This window comes from Myotis nattereri (assembly GCF_964212035.1).
Source record: "Myotis nattereri genome assembly, chromosome: 10".
NCBI classification, from domain to species: domain Eukaryota; kingdom Metazoa; phylum Chordata; class Mammalia; order Chiroptera; family Vespertilionidae; genus Myotis; species Myotis nattereri.
This window is the reverse complement of record NC_138085.1, coordinates 49,261,941-49,273,558: the sequence shown is the minus strand read 5'-3', so window position 1 is coordinate 49,273,558 and position 11,618 is coordinate 49,261,941. Positions and strand designations below refer to the sequence as shown.

At 43.7% G+C, this 11,618-nt stretch overlaps 1 protein-coding gene across 1 annotated transcript in view; it reads left to right on the top strand.

Annotated features, from left to right (window-relative positions):
• Positions 1-9,989: 9,989 nt before the first annotated feature.
• SANBR (SANT and BTB domain regulator of CSR) overlaps positions 9,990-11,618 on the top strand; it is a 54,705-nt gene continuing 53,076 nt past the window's right edge. The window contains exon 1 of the mRNA XM_081100609.1: positions 9,990-10,129. The gene's annotated coding sequence lies outside the window, so the exon portion shown is untranslated. The remainder of the gene's footprint in view (positions 10,130-11,618) is intronic.

Here is an 11,618-nt window from a genome sequence, read left to right as displayed (position 1 = left end):
TTATTATGACAGTTTTAGTATACTTTTTTTAGATATTAAATGTAATGTTCAAGGCTTCAATATTATTATTTTTAGGAACTTATTTAAGGAGTACCACTTTACAGAAATTACTAAAACCAAACATTATAAATTAATAAATCACAAATTACAATAAGAAAACAGGTTTTATTTACAGTTTTTTTTCTGATTTTATTTTATCAGTTTAGAAAGGAAAAGGTAAAAAGACAATTTTCATGTTTTAACATGTTATTTATGTACTTGATTTAGTCTTTCAGTTTGTCATAATTACACATTTACTTGAATCTGGCAGTCCTTTATCTTTAATGGAAAAAACAAATTGAATGCAGTTAAAATTTTATTTTTAATTGTGAAATTACTTTTATTGGACAAATAAAAATACATTAAACTTGAGTGACATTTTTTAAAGATAAACTGTTAACTCTATTTGCAGGATTGGAATTTATATAAAAAGTCTCTATTTTTCACACTGGCCGGTGTGTGTCAGTGTGTGTCCCTCGAGCTGAAGGATCTTGAGTTTGGTTCCCAGTCAAAGGTACATACCTGGGTTACAGTTTCTATCCCCAGCCCAGGTCGGGTGAGTTCCAGAGGCTATCAGTCGATGTGTCTCTCTCACATCATATTTCTCCATCTCTCTCTCCCCTTCCTCCCTCTCTTCCTTCCACTCTCTCTAAAAATCATTGGAAGCTCTAGCCGGTTTGGTTCAGTGGGTAGAGCATTGGCTGTGGACTTAAGGGTCCTGGGTTCGATTCCTGTCAAAGGCACATACCTCAGTTGTCGGCTTGATCCCCGGCCCTGGTCAGGGCGTGTGCGGGAGGCAACCAGTCAGTAGTGTCTCTCTCACATCAATGTTTCTCTCTCTCTGGTTCTCCCTCTCCCTCCACTCTCTCTAAAAATCAATGGGAAATTATCCTTGGGTGAAAATTAACAACAATAAAAAGTTTATTTTTCTTCATATCATTGTGTATACTAACAATTGCAAACCAATGTGTCCTTTTTTTTGTGAGTTAAAAAATATTAGATGCCCAGCCAGTGTGGCTCAGTGGTTGAGCATTGACCCATGAACCAGGAGTTCATGGTTTGATTCCCAGTCAGGGCAATGCCTGGGTTTCGGGCTTGATCCCCAATGGGGGCTGTGTAGGAGGCAGCCAGTCCCTCTCACATCGATGTTTCCCTCTCCCTCTCCATTACTCTCTCTGAAATAAATTTTTTTAGTGGGAAAATAATGAAAAATATTAGATTTAGATTTATATAAAAACTTTCTAGAAGGTTGAGTTAAAAATAAGACTACAGCACTGACCGTTGTGGCTCAGTTGGTTGGGCATTGTCCTGTGCACTGAAAGGTTGTCGGTTTGATTCCAGGTCAGGGCCCGTGCCTGGGTTGCGAGCTTCGATCCCTGGTAGGGGGTGTGAAGGAGGCAGCCAATTCCTCTCACATTGATGTTTCCCTCTCTCTCTAAAAATCAATTTTAAAAATCTTAAAAATGAAAATAAAAAGACTACAAGTAATCTAGGTTTTGGATTCTAATCTGAACACCACTACTACTTACTGTAAGATTTAACTCACATTATCTTTTAATTTCTTCAGTAATAATGTTGGGCAAAGCTGCTATATCTGCCTTCATGGGAGTACTTTTTTTTTTCCCCTCATAAGTAGGACTTTTTATTTGTCACCATTAAATCTGAATTTTAAATAGATCCTGGGGCCAGGGGCTCATATCCATCAGTTCATTCAAATTTAATACCTGTCTCATCCCTAGTAGCTTTTCCAGAACTCTTAATTTCACCGTGAATCTCCATGAGTTTTCCCAATTCAAATTTGGGCCGCTTTAGCATTTTGACTTTTCTAACAAAGACATAATGGAGCGGATAGATTGGCAAGCCTTTTCTGTCTTTTCCAATGCTATCTGGAATCAGTTTATTGACCAATTCTTTCAAGTCATTTGTCTCATCTCTCAGTTCATGATTGCCATCATCCATATGTTCTTGACTCCAAAATTTATATCTTCAGGCCTTTTATCTGAATTCCAAAATCATATCCACCCACCACTCTGATATCTTCACTTGATATCTGAAGTTTAATATGGTTAAAAATCCTGACCGTCACTTCAAAACCTGTTTTTCCTTCATTCTCTTTCTTGTGCTAGTAAGTGGCAACTACATTTTTCTGTTTGTTTAGGCCAGAAGCTTTGGAACCCTTTTTTATTTCTCTCACAACCCTCATATTATTGTAAGAGACTATGACTTGTTGCTTGGCTTCTGCCTCTTCTTCACCAGACCTGTAGTCACTTGTCAGAATAGGAACAGAGTATTCATTTTTTTAAAAATCTAAGTCATATCACAACACCCTCTGCTGAATTCCTGCCAGAGGCTTCCCATTTGACTCAATATCAACTCAAAGCCCTTCTAGGTCTACAAGTGATTATGCCATCTGACCCGCTTTCAACTCTTCACCTTGCATTTTCCTCATAGGCGCCACATTGCCGCCTTGCAGCCACTTTCATATTCTAGCCATGTTTTCACCTTTGGACTTTTGCACATAGTTTTTCTTAGGTCTGGACATTCCCAGAAATCCTCATACGCTTCTGCAACTTTCTGGTCATTGCCCAAGAGTTCTCTCGATGAGCCCATCCATGTCACCCTGTTTTAAACTGCAACCTCTGCCTTAACTTTGTAGTATACTGGTATATTGCTTCATGTCTTCCTGCATCCTACACATGAAACAGTACCTAGCATATTTGGGGCACTCATATCCTGAAAGAATGAGCGGATAAATCATAGTATCTTTTTCCCATACTCTCATTAATGTCAGAAAGTTTCACTGTAGAAAGAGGATATGAAATTATCCTAACATAATAAGTGTACAGGGTAAATCAATAACTTAAATTCATAACTACGTACTAGCTATAGTATGCATTATTTCCCTAGTCATAATGCATCAATGTTTTGTTTACACTGTTAATAGACAATATGTGGAAGGAATATCAAACTATATGCCTTTGACCAGTTAATTTTTATACAGTTTAAACTCAGTTGATTATTTTTATTTTTTAATATATTTTCTTTATTGATTTCAGAGAGGAAAGGAGAGGGAGAGAGAGATAGAAACATCAATGATGAGAGAGAATCACTGATTGGCTACCTCCCGCATGCCGGACATATGCTCTGACCGGAATCTAATTGACCTCCTGGTTAATAGGTCAATGGTCAAACCCTGCACACCAAAAAAGTTTTCGTTTTAAGCCAGTACAGTGCATTGCAGTTGGAAAGTAAGCCCCAGAGAAAAGGCCACAAGTCACTTAGGTAGCATATCTTTTTATTACTTTTTTTCCTCTTTATTGTCGAAAGTATTATATATGTCCCCTTTTTCCCCCCACTAGCCCCCTCCAACTTGCCCCCGCCCTCTGCCCCAGGCTTTCACCACCCTATTGCCTGTGTCCGTGGTTTAGGTAGCCTATCCTTTATTTTTAATTTTTATTTTTAATATATTTTTATTGACTTCAGAGAGGAAGTGAGAGGGGAGAGAGATTGAAACATCAGTGACGAAAGAGAATCATTGATCAGCTGCCTCCTGTACACCCATACTGGGGATCGAGCCCACAACCTGGGCATGTGCCATTAAACCCAAATCAAAGGGCACATGCCCGTAGGCTAATGTTTTACCCACTGAGCCAAAGCAGCCAGGGCAGATAGCATATCTTTTAGAAGGCAACTGCTTTTGGAATACATTTGACTTGCTTCCGGGATCTGTGGACTTTTGGATTCCTCTTTTTAATCAATTCTAGAAATTTTACAACAGTGATCACCATTCTGTTTGTTCTCTCTGGGATTCAAATTAGACGTATGTTAAACCTCATTCGGTCCTCCATAGCTTTGTCCTTTGCATTTTCTATGTCTCTGTGTGCGGCAGTCTGGATAATTTTTCATGTATATTTGCATGTTCACTCTTCAGCTGTTTCTAATTTACCGTTGAATTCATTCACTGATTTCTTTAAATTTTCATAATTATATCTAAAAGTTCTGTCTTTTTCTTTTAATCAGCTTGTTCATTATTGGTCATTTATTGTGCCCTTTTTTAAGGATGCCATGTTAATATCTACAAGAACTCCCATATCTGCAATCCTTAGAAGTTCAAATGTTTATTGTCTGTTTTGATGCTCACGCATAGTGTCTGGCTTCATATTTATGGTGATCTTTCTGAGCTTATTGCTTGTTAATCTGTGACTTCTGCAGGCCAAAGCTAGGAAGGCTTGACTCCACAGAGGATTCACTTCTGCCTATCCTGGAGGCATCATATTCTGGGACCAACTAAGTCCTTCCTTGCAAGTCTTAAGAGTAGGAGACCAGGATCAGTTTCCCCTCCCCCTCACTCTGCTGATTGGCACGAAGCTCAAACTCCTGACAACTTCCGGCATCTCCCCTCAGGGCACCCATACCCCTCCCTTCTGCCTGCAGTTTCTAGCTCATTGGTTTTGATAGATTTTTGCCTGCTCCCCAACTTCCTATGAGACTCAAAGTGCTTTAATGTGTATGTCCCAGACGGGGTCTTGTGCAGCAGGAGAGCCTCACATGTAGTCCACCACAATGCCAAAAATTAGAACTTCCCTCCAATTTCCAGAGACTCATGGCCAATTATTTTAAGTTTTACATTGTGAAAAAAATCAATAAATGTATTTTTTTCTTTGCGATATTTTTTTAAATATATTTTTATTGATTTCAGAGAGGAAGGAAAAGGGAGAGAGAGATAGAAACATCAATGATCAGAGAGAATCACTGATTGGCTACTTCCTGCACACCCCCTACTGGGGACCGATTCCCACAATCCGGGCCTGTGCCCTTGACTGGAATAGATAGAACCCGGGACCCTTCAGTCCCCAGGCCGATCGATGCTCTATCCACTGAGCCAAACCAGCTAGGGCTCTTTGTGATGTTTTAGCTATTAATATTTACTTTGTAAAAACTAATAATATTTACTTTGTAAAAAACTACTCCTTAGTTTGAAATTAGCTGGGAAACTCAATATTCTTAATGGGATGTAAGGAGAAACCAGGAAGGAAGAAAGGATATTAACACCAGAAAGTAGAGAAGCCATAATTTCTACTAATAAACTTAATAAACCTGCACGCATGTACATTTTATATTTTTTCCCCATTTGCCACAGATTCTCACAGGTCCTTAAACTAAGACATTTGGGAACTTCTGCTTTAAGGTTTAGGAGATTCCTTAGTGCCTTCTGATTCAGGGGGGAAAAGCAGATATATTTATAACAATGTAGTTTTCCGTGTGTGTGTTTTAGTCTGTCACAATATTGTTTGAAAATGTTCATCCATATATGGTACATGGCAACTAAACTCATAAATTGATTGGAAAAATCCACTCCTTGCCCTGACCGGTTTGGCTCAGTGGATAGAGCATTGGCCTGTGGACTCAAGGGTCCCAGGTTCGATTCCGGTCAAGGGCATGTACCTCGGTTGCAGGCACATCCCCAGTGGGGAGTGTGCAGGAGGTGGCTGATCGATGTTTCTCTCTCATCGATGTTTCTAACTCTCTATTCCTCTCCTTGCCTCTCTGTAAAAAAATCAATAAAATACATTTAAAAAAGAAAAATCCACTCCTCAACCATTGTATTAATGATTAGACATATATTACTTTACTGTTTTTCCATTTGTATGTGAAAACACAAATTTTTTAAAGCCAACCAAAATGAACTTATAAATGGTTAACACATTTTTCATTTGAAACTTGTTAATATTCATTAAGTTCTAAATAATATCTACTTAGAGTTGTTGGGAGGAAACTGTCTTAAGCACCTAGCAGAGCAACTGACATATAGTAAAGGTTCTTGTTAAAGGTGGTTATCATTGTTAATTGTTATCTGCAAGTTTGAATCAGCAGCTATCTTTAAAGACCAAAGACCCACTCTAGCTGGTTTGGCTCAGTGGATAGAGCATCAGCCTGTGGACTGAAGGGTCCCGGGTTTGATTCCAGTCAGGGGCACATGCCCAGGTTGCAGGTTTGGTCCCCAGTAGGGGGCATGCAGGAGGCAGCCGATCAATGATTCTCTCTCATCATTGATGTTTCTATCGCTCTCTCCCTCTTCCTTCCTCTCTGAAATCAATAAAAATATATTTAAAGAAAGAAAAAAGGCCAATGACCTGCCAAGGGGATCATGTGGGACAATGCCCTTTAGGAACAGGCATATTCTCTTGTACATTCTATTAGAAGAGTGGGATATTCTCCTCCTGTTGCTAGCACAGATATTGAGGGACAGGGGGAAATATTATTGTTCAGAAGTAAGCAGTCAAGATTCTGCTATGTTGGGCATAGAACTGCCACTCACACAAACACATATGTGATTCCACCATGTGGGACTTGGAGTCTGAACATGAGGCATATTAATTTAAGGGAGTTTTGTGAACAAGAGCCCACTTTTGGGTAGTAAAAAGAATTCTACACTGGGATATAGTAACTTATCAGAGACATTTGGGAAGTGATTATGGTCTCCAACATGATTTCTTCCAGACTTGAAGCAAATAAAGGAAATATGCTTATTGATCTATCTTTTACTTTTCCACATTTTATTCCTTTTTGTTGTTTTATACAGCTCTTTGCCTTCTCATAAAGTTATTATTTCATGTTTTATTATTAAACATATTTTTATTGATTTCACAGAAAGGGAGAGGGAGAGAGAGATAGAAACATCAATGATGAGAAAGAATTATCAATTGGCTGCCTCCTGCACGCCCCCTACTGGGTTGAGCCCACAACCCAGACATGTGCCCTGACCGGGAATCCAACCGGGAATCCAACGGTCATTGAACCTGACCTCCTGGTTCATAGGTCGATGCTCAATCACTGAGCAACACCAGCTGGGCACATTATTTAGTTTTAAATCGTGCTCTGCAGTGATGTTTGGTACCAGCTGGAATCCAAAAGGCATTGCATTTTTATTGTCTTTTATCCATAAACATTTATCTGAGTGTATATATAATTTTTGTAGTACTAATGGAGTTCCTTTTTAGTTTCATATTTCACTAGTTAAAAATGTTTCAAAAATAAGTTACTGTAATGAAGTCAATAATAGAGGTCTGGGTAGCATATAACCCTTGAAACTAGACTGTTGTGCAGAGGCTCACTCTCCCATAATTTAAAAGTGGGTGCACAACTGCTCACATGGAGCCTACATTATCTGGCCTTCCCGTCTATAGTTAAATTGTAGCCAATGGGATATAGTGGAAATGATACATGTGATTTCTGGATCATGCCTTAAAAGTCCTGGGGCTTGCATTTCTTGCCCTGTCTCCCATTTCTTCTGTGCGGGGTGGAAGTAAGAGTGAGTGTTGGCAGTCATTTCAAGATGCCGCAATGGAAGTTGTGTGTCAAGATGGCAAAGCAGCTATGTCAGCCCCGAATTACCACCTCTACTGTAATTTGACAGAGAAATAAACTTATATCGTGTTTAAGCTCCTGTATTTTGGGTATCTTTGTTAAAGCAACTTAGTCTGTACTAAACCTAGTAGAGGGATAGATGAACTTGTGAACACAAAAGAGTTAGACTTGCCTAGGAAGGGAAAGTGGATGGAAGAGTTGGGTTCAATTGCCCATTCTGCATAAAAGGCCTCAGGAAGGAACATCTGTACAATACCAAAGAAAGATTCTTCTTTGGGCAAAGGTCATTGAACCTGAGTTGGCTATTTGACCTTGGACAAGTCACTTAAAATTTATCTGACCTTAACATAAAAAGATTGAAGCCCTTGCAACTGTGGCTCATTTGGTTGAATGTTACCCCTTGCACCCAAAGGCTGCTGGTTCGATTCCCAGGCAGGGCACATGCTCAGGTTGTGGGCTCAATCCCCCCCCCCCCCCCGAATGACCAGTAGCGGTCATTCAGGAGGCAGCCAATTGATGTATTGCTCTCACATGGATGTTTCTCTCTCCCTCTTGCTTTCTCTCAAAATCAATTAAAAAGTCTTTAAAAAAAGATTGAAGAAGTTGATTTTTCAAGGATCCTTTCTAGCCCTGTCATTCTATAAATGAATATCGTTCTAGAAGAGACTGGAGAGAGATGAGGATAAACCTCAAACATTAAGTACCTGAATTGATCCCCCAGAGATGCATAGTAATACTGGTATGTGGATCAACAGCTGGAGCAGATATTATGGATGGGGTCCAGTAGTAGAGACTATTCTCTAATGTGTCTACTTGCAAACTGGTTAATTCTGGACTGATTTCCTTTCTTTTTCTTGAACCTTGCTAAAAGCAAGGAGTGGCAGCCAACACACGTGACAGTTGGGAAGAGTCAGCAGCCTTCCAGCCTGCAGTGTGTTTCTACCTGCCAGTGCCATATAGATCAAGTTTCTGTAACAAATAGGTTTTTTAAAAAAATGCAGTAGCTAAAGCAAGATGAACACTTTCCTCCCATGTAATAGTCCAGAGGTAGACAGGCAGTCTAGGGCCTCTTAGGCAACTTTGCTTCACAAGGTAATTCATGGCCGAGGTCCCTTCCTTACTGGTCTGCAATCCCTTAGGGGCCCTTCTTGTTCTCATAGTTTAAACAGGCTCCCCATGGTCACAACTGGGTTGCAGCCCACGTGAGAGGACGAAGAGGAAGTACAGAACAAGCAGTCTCTCTTACAAATGTACTGACTGGTATCTTTGTGGTACAAAACTTACCTAACTTTAATTAACGTCTTTGTGGAACAAAAATAGTAAAAGATTTGCAGAGTCACAGGTGATACAATTGGGAAAAACTGTGCAGTTAGCCACTTCATCATCAGGTCTCATGGCAGTAATCATTCCTTTGGGTAGGGCTTTTCGTTCTCTGTCCTTTCTGACTGTGACATTTAGTTTTTGGTTCTCAGAATAGACAGATTCCAAGTGGAAATTTAAAATCTGGTGTGTAGCCAAAACCGGTTTGGCTCAGTGGATAGAGCGTCGGCCTGCGGACTGAGAGGTCCCGGGTTCGATTCCGGTCAAGGGCATGTAACTGGGTTGCGGGCACATCCCCAGTGGGAGATGTGCAGGAGGCAGCTGATCGATGTTTCTCTCTCATCGATGTTTCTAACTATCTCTCTCCCTTCCTCTCTGTAAAAAATCAATAAAATATATTTAAAAAAAAAATGTGGTGTGTAGTATTTACCCTACGAGATTGGGCTTTGTACGCCTTACGAGGTTCCCAGTGGCAACATTCACAATAGCATACACATGCTGAACCTATTGTGAATAAAAATTGAATTTGTGCTCTAACCGGTTTGGCTCAGTGGATAGAGCATCGGCCTGTGGACTGAAGGGTCCCAGGTTCGATTCCGGTCAAGGGCATGTACCATGGTTGTGGGCACATCCCCAGTAGGGAGTGTGCAGGAGGCAGCTGATCGATGTTTCTCGCTCATCGATGTTTCTAACTCTCTATTCCTCTCCCTTCCACTCTGTAAAAAATCAATAAAATACATTTAAAAAATTGAATTTGTAACCCAGAGCTATTTACATTTTTCCCCACAAAAGATGCCTTCTGATAAAGACAATGCTTAACCCAAGACACTCTTCGTGTCCCTCGGATCATACAATGTTGCCTCTACTAACCCAAGCAGCGCTACCGAAGGGACCTGCACCGAAAACCATTTCGTCCACCCTTTGTTCGAGTTCATTTCTCTCTCCCATGTTCCCCCTTTCTTCTGGACTCGGAGTTGGCCACCTAGGATCGGCTTGGAGGACCTGGTTGCTAAGAGACAAGACGCTGGGAGGGTGGGGACGCCGCACTGCGACAGGCCCGGGAGTGAACGCTGAGGGGGGGCAGGGGAAGACCGGGCCAGGCGCCGCGGCCCCTGCTGCAGCCGCCCGTTCGGCTCCCTCCCGCCCGACAGGAGCTCGTCGCTCATTGGCTCCGCCGCTGCGGCGCTGGCCCGCGATTGGCCGGGCGGCGTTGGGCGGCGCTCCCCCGCCCCCGGGCGCTGGTCCCGGCCTCTCCCACGCGGGCGGGGCGGCGTGTGAGGGCTCCTGTGAGGGCTGCGGCCAGGGCTGCCGGCGGGGTCGCGGGAGCTTATGGCCGGAGCGCGGGCAGAGCCGGCCGCCGCAGGGGACGGAGGTGCAGCGTGGGCCTCCTGGCCCTGTGGAGGTGAGCCAGGCGCCGAGGGGCTCGGGGGCCGGCCGGGACGGGGAGTGCGGCGAGGGGCGGGGCCGCCAGCGCGTTCCCGGCTTGGCCTCCATCCCCGGCGGGACGGCCGGGGTCCCGCTCCCCGAAACGCCCGCGAACGCCCCTAGCGCCGCCTGCAGCCCCGCCCACAGCCCCGCAGCCCCAGAGCCCCTCCACCCGCCCTGCCCCGCCCGCGCACCAGCCCCGGAGCCAGATCTGCCCGCCGCCCGCCCGCCCGCCCGCCCAGCCCCCGCCTTCGCCCCTCTGCCCGCGCCTTTGTGCGCCCTCCCCTCCCGCCCCCCGCCCCCCGCCGGGAGCCTCTCCCACCCGCGCCCCCCCCCCCCCGGGTTTAGGCGGAACCGGAGCCGGAGGCGCCGCGAGGGACCCCCTGGCCGGAGGCTTGCTGGGCTCTGCCCTGTCCATCCGGGTGTCCGATGGGCTTGGACTGTCCCCTCCCCGTCCTGAGCCAGCCGGCTCCGTCCTCGTCCGCGGGATGGACGCGCCTCGGGCTCCCCGCGTGCGGATGACTCAGGGTTACTCCCACCCGGTCACCCGAGGCCCGCACCCGCCCCGCCCCTCGCTGTCCATCCTACCGCTGCTCAGGGACAGTGGTCACTCTGTAGGAGCCTTGTCCGATTCAAAAGGAAAAAGCATCAGATGCCAGTCGTGGACCCCTGTTGGCCTTAGATTGTTCTTTGTAGATACATTTCAGTAAAGCGAGCTTGTGCGAAGGGGGAGAGGCCGTGAAGTGCACGCTTAAAGCGCGTTGTGTATTAAACAAGTAGAATTTTTGTTTCCGGTAAGTCACACGTTTCTACTTAAACATTAACTTTTAAAATATACTTTGTCATGAATGGGAGTAGAGTTAGTCAAGGTATAATTTGAGCTTCGAACTTTTCTTTTTGTCACAGTTTTTGATAAGTCTGTACTCTCCTCTGCCCCCCAGAATGGGATGCACTGTGACAGCTCCTGTGTTATCCATCAAGTATTAAGCATACTTACATTCAGACTCTAAGGCAGTGGTTCTCAACCTGGGGTTCGCGACGGCTTAGGGGGTCGAATGACCCTTTCACAGGGGTCACCTAAGACCATCGGAAAACACATATATAATTACATATTGTTTTTGTGATTAATCACTGTGCTTTAATTATGTTCAATTTGTAACAATGAAATTGGGGGTCACCACAACATGAGGAACTGTATTAAAGGGTCAGGGCATTAGGAAGGTTGAGAACCACTGCTCAGGGTTGCTTTCTTGAACATTCATTTAACTGGAATTAGTACAGGGTGCTCTTCCCTTGTTTGGTGTGATTCAGTTGTGTAAAGAAAATGTCAACAGAAAACAAAAAAATTTTCATCTTGGAGAAACCAAGATGGCGGCATAGGTAAACACCAGAAATTGCTGCCTCCACAACCACTTCAAAAATGCAACTAAAAGACAAACCGGACATCATCCAGAACCACAGGAAGG